At 38.3% G+C, this 12,242-nt stretch overlaps 1 non-coding gene across 1 annotated transcript; it reads right to left on the bottom strand.

The window, feature by feature from the left end:
* Window positions 1–9,755: 9,755 nt before the first annotated feature.
* Window positions 9,756–9,862, bottom strand: LOC122897768. Its single transcript, XR_006382611.1, has one exon. It is a non-coding gene; the product is annotated as a U6 spliceosomal RNA (small nuclear RNA).
* Between the last annotated feature and the right edge of the window lie 2,380 nt (window positions 9,863–12,242).

Raw genomic sequence — 12,242 nt, 5'->3', positions numbered from 1 at the left:
GAGATCAATGAATTAGAAACCAGAAGTATAGTTGAGCAGATCAATGAAACTTGAAGATGTTTCTTTGAAAGAATTAATAAGATAGTAAACCACCGGTGAGACTTATCCAAAAGAAAAGACAAAGGACCCAAATTAATAAAATTATGAATGAAAGAGGACCTATCATTAGTAATATCAAGAAAATAGAAACAATTATCAGTAACCATACGCTAATAAATTAAGCAACTTGGAAGAAATGGATGCCTTCCTGGAAACCTGTAAACTACTAAGAAACAGGAAGAAATTGACAACATGAATAGACCAATACCACTAACGAGTTGGAAGCTGTGATCAACTCCACTCCCCAAAAGGAATCCAGGACCTGATGGATTTTCTAGGGAATTCTATCAACATTCAAAGAGCAAATAATACCTATTCTCCTGATGCTGTTTCAAAAAATAGAAACAGAAAGAACGCTTCCACACTCTTTCTATGAGTCCAGCGTTACCTTGATCCCAAAACCAGGCAAGGACCTAATCAAAAAGGAGAATTTCAGACCAATATCCCTGATGAATATGGATGCCAATATCTTCAACAAGATCCTAGCTAATAGAATCCAACAGTACATCAAAAGGATTATCTACCACGACCAGGTGGCATTTATCCCTGGGATGCAAGTGTCATTCAACATTTGCAAATCAATCAGTGTGATAGAACACATTAATAAGATGAGAGACAGGAACCATATGGTCCTCTCAATTGACGCAGAAAAAAGCATTTGACAAAACACAGCATCCTTTCCTGATTAAAACTCTTCAGAGTGTAGAGATAGAGGGAATGTTCCCCAATTTCATAAAAAAGAAATCCACGAAAAACGCACAACAAATATCATTCTCAATGGGGAAAAGCTTAGAGCTTTTCCCTTAAGATCAGAAACACGACAAGGATACCCACTCTCACCACTGTTGTTCAACATAGCGCTAGAAGTCCTAGCCTCTGCAATCAGACAACAAAAAGAAATAAAAGGTATTCAACTGGCAAGGAAGAAGTCAAGCTCTCTCTCTTCACAGATAACATGATACTTCATGTGTAAAACCCTAAAGCTCCACCCCCTAATTCCTAGAACTCGTACAGCAGTTAAGTAATGTGACAGGATGAAAAAAAATTCAATGCACAGAAATCAGTTGCTTTCCTATACATTCACAATGTCACTGCAGAAGGGGAAATTAGGGAATTGATTCCATTTACAATAGTACCAAAGCCCACAAGATTCCTTGGAATAAAACTAACGAAAGAGGTGAAAAATCTATACTCTAGAAACTGCAAAACACTATGAAAGAAACTGAGGAAGAGACAAAAGGATGGAAAAACATTCCATGCTCATGGATTGGAAGAATAAACACTATTAAACACTATTAAAACACTATTAAAATGTCCATGATACCCAGAGCAATCTATACTTTCAATGCCATCTTGATAAAAATACCAACAGCATTTTTGAAAGTGCTGCAACAAACAATCCTAAATTTTGTATAGAACCAGAAAAGACACAAAATTGTCAAGAAAATGTTGAATACTAAAAACAAAGCTGGGAGCATCATGTTTCCTTATTTCAATCTATACTATAAAACTCTGATCATGATGACAGCATGGTACTGGCACAAAAACAGACACATAGATCAGTGGAACAGAGCAGTGAGCCCAGATATAGACCCTCAAGTCTATGGTCAACGAATCTCCCACAAAGCAGGGGAAAACATCCATAGGAAAAAAAGGTAGTCTCTTCAATTAATGGTGCAAGGAAAATTGGACAGCTATATAGAGAAGAAGGAATCTCAACCATTTTCTTGCATCGTAACAAAGATAAACTTGAAGTGGATGAAAGACCCCAATATGAGACAGTAATCCATCAAAGTCCTAGAGAAGAACATGGGCAGTAACCTCTTAAATATCAGTCACCGCAACTTCTTTCCAGACACGTCTCCAAAGGCAAGGGAAACCAAAGCAAAAATGAACTTTTGTGACTTCACCAAGAGAAAAAGCTTCTGCACAGTGAAGGAAATAGTCAACAAAACAGAGAGCCACCCACGCAATCAGAGAATATATTTGCAAATGACACTTAAGACAAAGGGCTGATAGCCAAGATCTATAAAGAATTCCTCAAAATCAACCTTCCAAAAACCAGATAATCAAGTAAAAAAATGGGCTGAAGACATGAACGACACTTCTCCAAAGAAGACATACAAATGGCTAACAGACACATGAAAAAATGTTTATCATCATTAGCCATCAGGGATATTCAAATCAAAACCACATTGAGATACCACCTTACACCAGTTATAATAGCAAAATTTGACAGGAAAATAAATAAAAGATGTTGGAGTGGTGGTAGAGGAGTGGGAACCCTCTTACACTGTTGGTGGGAATCATGTTAGTCCAGCACTTTGGAAAACCATGTGGAGTTTCCTCAAAAAGTTAAAAATAGAGCTACCCTATGGTCCAGTGATTGCACTACTAGATATTTACCATAAAGGTACAGACGTAGTAAAAGGAAGGGGCACATGCACCCTCATGTTCATAGCAGCAATTTCCACAATACCCAAACTGTGGAAGGAGCCTAGATGCTCTTCAACAGACAAATGGAGTAAGAAGATGTGGTCCATACATAACAATGGAATATTACTCAGACATCAGAAAGGAAGACTACCTGACTTGTGCAAGAACATGAATGAGACTGGAGGAATTATGCTAAGTGAAATAAGGCAAGCAGAGAAAGTCAATTATCAAATGGCTTCACTTATTTGTAGAATATAAGGAATAGTATGGAGGACCTTAGGAGAAGGAAGGGAAAAATGAAGAGGGGGAAAAAGGGGGATGGGGACAAACCAAGAGAGACAATGGACTCTGGGAAACAAACTGAGGCTTTTAGAGGGGAGGGAGGTCGGGGATTGGTTACCCTGGTGATGGGTATTAAGGAGGGCATGTATTGCACAGAGCACAATGAATCATGGAACACTACATCAAAAACTAATGATGTCCTCCATGTTATTCCTTATGTTCCACAAGTAAGTGAAACCATATGATAACTGACTCTCTCTCTGCTTGGCTTATTTCACTGAGAAGGAAGGGATAAGTGAATTGGGGGGAAACTGGAGGGGGAGATGAACCATGAGAGACTGTGGACTCTGAGAAATAAGCTGAGGGTCTTGGAAGGGAGGGGGTGGGGGGTTAGGTGAGCCTGGTGGTGGGTATTTAGGAGGGCAAGTTTTGTATGGAGCACTGGGTGTGGTGCATAAACAATAGATCTTGGAACACTGAAAATGTTTAAAAGAAATTAAAAAAAATAAAATAAATTGTTTTTAAAAATCAAAAACAAAAACCCTTGATGATGTACTGTCAGGTTATTAACATAACATAATAAAAAATAAGGAGAGAGAAGAGGTCACATTGAAGTATCTCAAGTGTGGAGATGTGGCTAAGGAGAGAAATGGATTGTGTGTGCTGCTGAGGGGAGGGAGCTGTGGTCACATAGTAGGGTGGGGAAGAGAAGCAAATAATGGATTGCAAAAGGAGAACATTTCCCCAAAGCCACTGGCTTGGGAAAGAAGAAGGACTGAATTTCATGAGTTCTTGCAAATAGGAGGGCTTAAAGCCTGAAATTTTAAAGGTCAGTGGGTTTGTTTAGTGGGGATAGAGCACAGAGGACACTGTCCTGTTCCAGTAGAGAAGGCCGGCAAAGACAGGGACAGACACCAAAGAAACAACGATCTGAAGAGTGACTGTATGACATAGCGGGGAGATTATTTACTCTTCTTGGAGTGCATTCCTGATAAGCAACATGCACAAAGACACCTTTCTAAGAATAAAGGATCTGGCTGGCACTGTTTTACTCCCCTGCTCTCAGCATAAACACAGAGCCACTTGTGGGAAGCAAGAAAGCCCACACCACATATGCAGACCAGAGAGTTCTGCAGGGCCTCAGTTCTGGTAGAGGTGGTGACAGATCTCATTTCAAAAACAGATCAGAGCAAATCTAGTTAAAGCTCAGTACATTCAAGTCAGAGACCAAACTGTCCACAGCAGGAGACGAGACCTTTTGTAGACCAATAGCATGAAGCATATAGCAGACAAAACAAAACAACAGCGTGCATGCAGCACACACCAGAGACACTACCTGAAGTGCCAAGCCCTAGACAGTACATGACCTCTTCTACAAAAGGCCATTTCCTTCAGAAGCATAAGACATAACTGGCTTTTCTAACAGAGATAAAGGCCGAGACTTAGATAAAATGCAATATTGGAGGAGATTATTCCAAATGAAATAACCAGATAAGGCTACAGACAGAGATGTAAGTGAAACAGTTATAAGTAACATCCCTGATGGGAATTTACAGGAACAGTCCAAAGAAACACTGGGCTTGAGAAAGGAAGAAAAAACGCCAGTGAGACACTTACACAGAAATAGAGTTAAAAAAAAAAAAAGAACCAATCAGAGATGAAGAATAAAGTAAATGAGATTAGAAACAAACTTGATGCAATGAACAGCAGGCTGGAAGAAGGAGAGGAAGGAATTAATGACCTAGAAGACCAAGTAATGGAAAGCAATGAAGCTGAACAAAAGAGAGAAAGAAGAATTATGAAATAAGAGAATATTATTTCATTCATTCACTTAGGGATCTCAGTGACTCCATTAAATGTAACAACATTAAAATTATAAGAATCCTAAAGAAAGGGAGAGAGAAAAGGAGGCAAAAATTTATTTGAAGAAAGAAGAACTGAAAATTTCCCTAATCTGGGCAAGAAAACATACATCCAGAACTAGGAAAGAGAGAGAACTCCTTACCAAATCAACAAAAACAGGACAACACTAAGACATATTGTAATTATATGTGCAAAATATAGTGGTAAAGAAGAAATCTTAGAAAAAAAAGGCAAATGAAGTCTTTAAGTTACAAGAGAAAACACGTAAGTGTACCTGGAGATTTCTCAACAGAAACGTAGCAAAACAGGAGGGAGTACCATGATATTTCCAAAGTGCTGAATGGGAAAAATCTGCAGCAAAGAATACTCTATTCAGCATGGCTATTATCCAGAATAGAAGAAGAAATAGATTCTCTGATAAACAAAAATAAAGGAATAAAGGAGATCATGACCACTAAACCAGTCCTGCAAGAGTATTATAGGGGACTCTTTGAGGGGCGAGGCCACAAAAGACAAAAGAAGAAAGGATCAGAGAAAATCTCCAGCAACAATGACAAAACTACTAATAAAATGACAGTAAATACATACCTACCAATAATTACTTTGAATGTAAATAGATTAAATGGCCTAATCAAAAGCCATAGGGTGTCAGAATGCATTAAAAAAATACCCATCTATAAACTCTCTACAAGAGATTGATTTTAGACCTTAAGACTTGTGCAGATTGAAAGTGAGGGGATGGGGAGAAATTTTCATACAAATGGATGTTAAAAAAAAAGTATAGCAATACATCTATCAGACAAGCTAGACTTAGAAATGGGCTGTAACAAGAGACAAAGAAGGGCACCATATAATCATAAAGGGGACAAAACAATAAGAAGATGTTAACAATCATAAATATTTATTTACACAACATGGCAACCTGCCAATATATAAAATAATTAATAACAAACACAGGGGAACTAACTGATAATAATACAATAATCATAGGAGACTTTAACACCCCACTTTTGGTCAATGGACAGATGATCTAAGGAAAATTAACAAGGAAACATTCCTTTGAATGACACTGGACTAAATGGACTTAACATATATTCAGAACAGTCCATCCTAAACCAGCAGAACACACATTATTTTCAAGTGCACATGGAACATTCTCCAGAATAGATCACATATTAGATCACAATACAGGTCTCAACAAATACAACATGATAGCAGTCATGCCATGCATCTTTTCTGACCACAGCTCTGTGAAGGTAGACATCAACCACAGGAAAAAAATCTGGAAAGACCACCAGTATGGGCAAGTTTTATATCATTCCACTAAACAATGAATGGCTTAACCAAGAAGTCAAAGGAGAAATAAAAAGTACATGAAAACAAATGAAAATGAAAACACATCAGTCCAAAATTTGGGGGATGTAGCAAAATGGTCCTAAGAGGAAAGTATATAGCAATGCTGGCCTAACTCGATAAGAAAGAAAAATCTCAAATAAACAACCTAACCTTATACCCAAAGGACGTAGAAAAACCTATAACCATCAGAAAGAAGGAAATACTACAAATTAGAGCAGAAATAAATGATACAAAAACTAAAAAGAAAAAAGTAAAAACAAAACCAAAATGGAACAGATCAATTAAACCAGGACCTTTTTTTTTTAAAGATTTAATTAACTAACTAACTAACTAACTAACTAATTTAATGGGGGAGGAAGGGGGAGAGAGAGAGTGCACACTGGGGGAAAAGAAGAAGAAAAGCAAAAGGGACAGGTTGATAATCTCTAGCAGACTCTGCAATGATTGGAAAGCATGATGCAGGGCTTGATCCCAGGACCCTGTGATCACAACCTGAAGTGAAATCAAGAGACAGATGTTCAACTGACTAAGCTACCCCCAGGAGCTGTTTTTTTTTTAATTTTATTTTAATATGATTTATAAACCTCTAGACAGATTTATTGAAAAGAAAAGAGAAAGGATCCAAATAAATAAAATCACAAATAAAATAGAAGTAACAATATCACAGAAATACAAACAATTCTAAGAGAATATTGAGAAACTGTGTGCCAATAAATTCAACAACCTGGAACAAATGGGTAAATTCCTAAAATCATACAAGCTGCCACAACTGAAAACAGAAGGAATAGAAAACTTGAACAACGTGATAACTAGCAAAGAGCAACCAAGAAACTCCCAACAAAAGGAAAGGACCAGATGTCTTTACAGGCAAATTCTATGAAACAGTTAAAGAAGAGTTAATACTTATTCTTCCCAGCTATTAAAAAAAGCAAAAACAAAAACAAAAAGGAAAAAAACAGAGAAGGAAAGAATAATTCCAAATCCATTCTGTGAGGCCCTGATACCAACAGCAGATACAGACACCAAAAAAGCAGAGCAGTAGTCCAATATCCCTGATGAACACAGATGCAAAAATTCTCAAAAAAAAAAAAAAAAGCTAGCAAATCGAATCCAACAATACATTTAAAAAGTCAGTCACCACTGTCAAGTGGGGTTTATTCCTGAGTGGTAAGGCTTGCTCAGTATTTGCAAATCACGCAGTGTGATACACCACATTAATAAAGTGAAGAATAAAAATCATATGATCTTCTCAGCGGATGCCAAAAAAAGCACTTGGCAAAGTACAGTGATCTTTCATGATAAAAACCCTCAACAATTTAAGGATAAAGGAACATACCTCAATATCATTAGGGCTATCTATCAAAAGCCCATAGCTAATATCCTCAATGTGGAACAACTGAGAGATTTTCCTCTATGGTAAGGAACAAGGAAGGGATGTTCACTCTCACCACTGTCATATAAAATAGTACTCTAAAGACTTAAAAAGAAAATAATACTGGCGGTCTTAGCCAAAGTAACCAGACAACAAAAAGAAATCAAATGAATCTAAATCAGCAAGGGAAGAAGTCAAACTTTCACTATTCACAGATGACAGAACACTATATATAGAAAACCTGACAGACTACACACACACACACACACACACACACACCCCTGTTAAAACTTACATAAAAGTTCAGTAAATTCTCAGGATACAAATTAATGTAGAGAAATCTGTGCCATTTTTGTACAATAATATAACAGCAGAATGATCAATTAAGGATATAATCCCATTTACAATTACACCAAAATCACAAGATTCCTAGGAATAAACTTAATCAAAGAAGTGAAAGAACTGTATTCATAGAGCTATAAAACACTGATTAAAAATTAAAGTTGATTGGGGCATCTGGGTGGCTCAGTGAATTAAGCCTCTGCCTTTGGCTCACATCATGATCTCAGCATCCTGGGATCGAGCCCCACATCAGGCTCTCTGCTCAGCAGGGAGCCTGCTTCCCCCTCTCTCTGCCTGCCTACTTGTGATCTCTCTCTCTCTCTCTCTCTCTGTCAAATACATAAATAAATAAAAGCTCTGAAAAAAATTAAAGTTGACACAAAGAAATGGAAAGGCATTTCATTTTCATGGACTGGCATAAAAAACACTGTTGAAATGTCTATACTAGAGGGCCAGCAAGATGGTGGCAGAGTAGGGGACCTCATTTCATCTTGTCCCTGGAATTTAGCTGGATCAAACTATTCGTGCCACACACAAATTCAACCTGAGATGTAAGAAAATATATCTGGACCTGTACAAGCAGAGAAAGGAGTACTTTTTGAAAAGTAGGAGGTGCAGAATTGTAAATCTGCAGGGAAAGATCAGAAGACAAATGAAGGGGGGAGGGGGCCTCCATAAGTCAGTTACAGGAAAGTGATATAACACCGGAGAGCAAAACCAGAATCTTTAGAAATCTGCTCCAGTGAGAGACATCCCTTTCTGAGGAGGGTGCAGGGGATGAATAGGGCAGAATTCAAGGTGAGTCTTTGTGGTCTTAGGATCCCAGGACACTCTAAAAGAAAGGGGGAGACTGAACTGCTAAACTGCCCAAACAGTGGAGCATAGAAACTGGTTATGTTCAGCAAGCCCAGAAAGGACTCTGAGATCTGGGCACCATAAACCATGAACAGGGCCAGTAGGGAGATTGTTCTTTGCCTGAACACCCTGAAAAGGTCTGGAATGTGGGGGCCTTTTACCATCCCCTGGCAGAGACGAAATGGCTGGGACCATGACTGGACAACAGCTCTCAGGGTGGCAACAGTCCCAAAAAGGACAGTAGGGTGGCACCTAGCTGTGACCTGGAAGCATCAGAGTGAGGTTTGCATAAGCCCAGAACCACCCCCAGCTGCAGAGACAGGAGGTGCAGCGACTCTCATGGGCCCCAGGGATTCCCACTGGGTGAGTTGCACTGGGGGCGACCCACATGAGTCTGTGGAGTCTAGGATGCGCTGAGGTGGAGACGGTTTGTTCTGGAAGGTTTATTGAGAAGGGGGGGTCTGCAATCTTGTGGCTCCAGAATGGAGATCTTTAAGTGGCCATATTTGCTCTGACCCTCTGAAAGGGTGAGGAAAGCTGCCAGGGAACAAAAGCCACAGTGATGATTATCTCACTTAAGGGCCATCCCTGACAAGGGGGGCAATAACATGCAGGCCAGGATGCCTGAGAAGCTGAGCAGCAGGCCCTTCCCCCAGAAGACCGACTGGAAGAACGGGTGAATGACAAGCTTATGGATCCTACAAGACCATAAAACTCCTACGTCAGGGGAAAATATATTGTGCTCTAAGTGTTTCTTAACAACTCTTTTAACTATCAGGATAAAATGTTGTGTTTCTTCTTATTTTTCATTTTCCCTTTTTTATTTCTTCAACTTTTTCTCATTTGAAATACATTCTTATTAAGTCGCTTTTTAACTTTGGTTTTTTTCACATCTACATTTTACTTTATTTTATTTTATTATTTTTTTTTCCAATTTATTTATTTTCAGAAAAACAGTATTCATTATTTTTTCACCACACCCAGTGCTCCATGCAAGCCGTGTCCTCTATAATACCCACCACCTGGTACCGCAATCTCCCCCCCCCCCGCCACTTCAAACCCCTCAGATTGTTTTTCAGAGTCCATAGTCTCTCATGGTTCACCTCCCCTTCCAATTTACCCAAAAGCACATACCCTCCCCAATGTCCATAAAAATATGGAACGCTTCACGAATTTGCGTGTCATCCTTGCGCAGGGGCCATGCTAATCTTCTCTGTATCGTTCCAATTTTAGTATATGTGCTGCCGAAGCGATCACTATTATTATTATTTTTTAAAGAGGACACACAAGCAGGGAGAGTGGGAGAGAGGGAAGCAGGCTTCCCGCTGAACAGGGAGCCTGATGTGGGGTTTGATTCCAGGACCCTGGGATTATGACCTGAGCCGAAGGCAGATGCTTAACCGACTGAGCCACTCAGGCGCCCCCACATCTAGATTTTATAGATTCTAGTGCCCCATTCTAGTCCCCTTTTCCTTCTATTCAGTGTTATATATATATATATATATATATATATATATATATATATATCTCCCATTCTATTTTTTTAATTCTATTCTAATCTATCTATCTATCTATCTATATATATATATACATACCTATACATAGGTATGTATATATACATACATATACATATATATTCTGATTTCACAATTTTGAGATACAGTGTTTTCTAACACAGAGGTCAAGTATCAATCAAGTGACAGATCACCCTACTTTGTCCACATTCTCTCTCTACTTTGTTGTACTTTCTCTCCTCTAACCTTTTTTATTGTTTTGGATTTTGTTGACTTTGTTAACCTATCTGTGGTAGCTTCTAATCACTTCAGATTTTTTCTAGGGTGCATTTTGCTTTGATCTTGGTGGATATCAGAATAACATTAGACCTATCAAGCAAACTGGGAGGACAGAAAAAGCTGGAAAGATATATTCAGGATACTAAATGAGAAGAACATGTAGTCAAGAATACTTTATCCAGCAAGGCTATCATTCAGAGTGGAAGGAGAAATAGAGTTTCCAAGCAGACAGAAACTGAAAAAATTATGTGACCGCCAAGCCAGCCCTGCAAAAAATATTACCAAGGATACTGTAAGTGAAGAGAGAACTGAGGACTAACACAGACCAGAAAGAATCTGACAATCTACAGAAACAGGGACTTTTCAGGCAATACAATGGCACTAAATTCATCTTTCAGGAGTTACTCTGAATATAAATGGGCTGAATGCCTCCATCAAAAGACACAGGGTGTCAGATTGGATAAAAAGGAGGATCTATCCATATGCTGTCTATAAGAGACTCATTTTGAACCTAAGGATTTCTCCAGATCGAAAATGGATGGATGGAGGACCACTTACCACACTAATGGATCTCAAAAATACCTGGAGTAGCAATCATCATATCAGACAAATAATATTTTAAACCAATGTCTATAGTAAGAGAGGTAGAGGGACACTATATCATACTTAAAATGTCTATCCAGTGGGAAAATCTAACAATTGTAAATATCTGTGCTCCCAGCTTGGAAGTAGACAATTATATAAACCAACTGATATTGAAGATGAAGGAACACATTGATAAAAATACATTAGTATTAGAAGACTTCAACACTCCACTTACAGCAACGGATAGACGGATTGTCTAGCAGAAGATCAACAAAGTACCAAGGGCTTTGAATGACACTCTGAACCCCATGGACTTGGTAGATATATGCAGAATATTCCCTCCTATAACGGCAGAATACTGATTCTTCTTGAGTGCATATGGAACTTTCTCCAGAATAAATCACATACTGGGTCACAAATCAGGTCTCAACTGATAAGAGAATATTGAGGTTATTCCCTGTATAATTTTGTTCCAGAATGCTTTGAAACTGGAACTCAATCACAAAGAGAAATTTGGAATGAACACAAATGCTTGGAGGTTAAAAAGCATCTTGCTAAGGAATGAATGGGCCAATCAGGACATTAAAGAACTTAAACAACTCATGCAAACTAATGAAAATAAAAACACATTTCTTCAAAATCTTGGGGTATTGCAAAGGCAGTCCTATGAGGGAAATACGTAGCCATCCAAGCTCTCTCAGATAGTTAGAAAAATTCCCAATACAGAAGTTAACCTTGCATCTAATGGAGCTGGAGAAAAATAGCAAAGGAAACCAGGCAGGAGAAGAGAAATAATAAATATTAGAGCAGATATCAATCAAATAGAAACAAACAAACAAAACCAGTAGAAAGGATCAACAAAACTAGAACCTGCTTATTTGAACGAATTAATAAGATCAATATGCTTCTGGCCAGATTTATCCAAAAGAAAAAAAGACCCAAATCTATAAAATCATGAATGAAAGGGGAGAAATAATGATGAATACCAGGGAAATAGAAGGAATCATTAGAAATTATCAGCAACTATATGCCAACAAGTTAAGCAATCTTGAGGAAATCGATGTGTTCCTGGAAATTTATGAACTACCAAGACTGAAAGAAGAAGAAATAGACAATCTGAACAGACTCATAACCAGTAAGGAAATTGAAGTGGTAATCAAAACTCTCCCCCACCCCCAAAGAAAAAAGACTCCAGTGCCAGATGGCTTCCAAGGGAATTCTACCAAACACTTAAAGAAGAAATTATACCTATTCTATGG

This window comes from Neovison vison, chromosome X, assembly GCF_020171115.1.
Source record: "Neovison vison isolate M4711 chromosome X, ASM_NN_V1, whole genome shotgun sequence".
Classification (NCBI taxonomy): Eukaryota; Metazoa; Chordata; class Mammalia; order Carnivora; family Mustelidae; genus Neogale; species Neogale vison.
The sequence above is the reverse complement of the archived record's forward strand: the minus strand, read 5'-3'. Positions and strand labels throughout refer to the sequence as shown.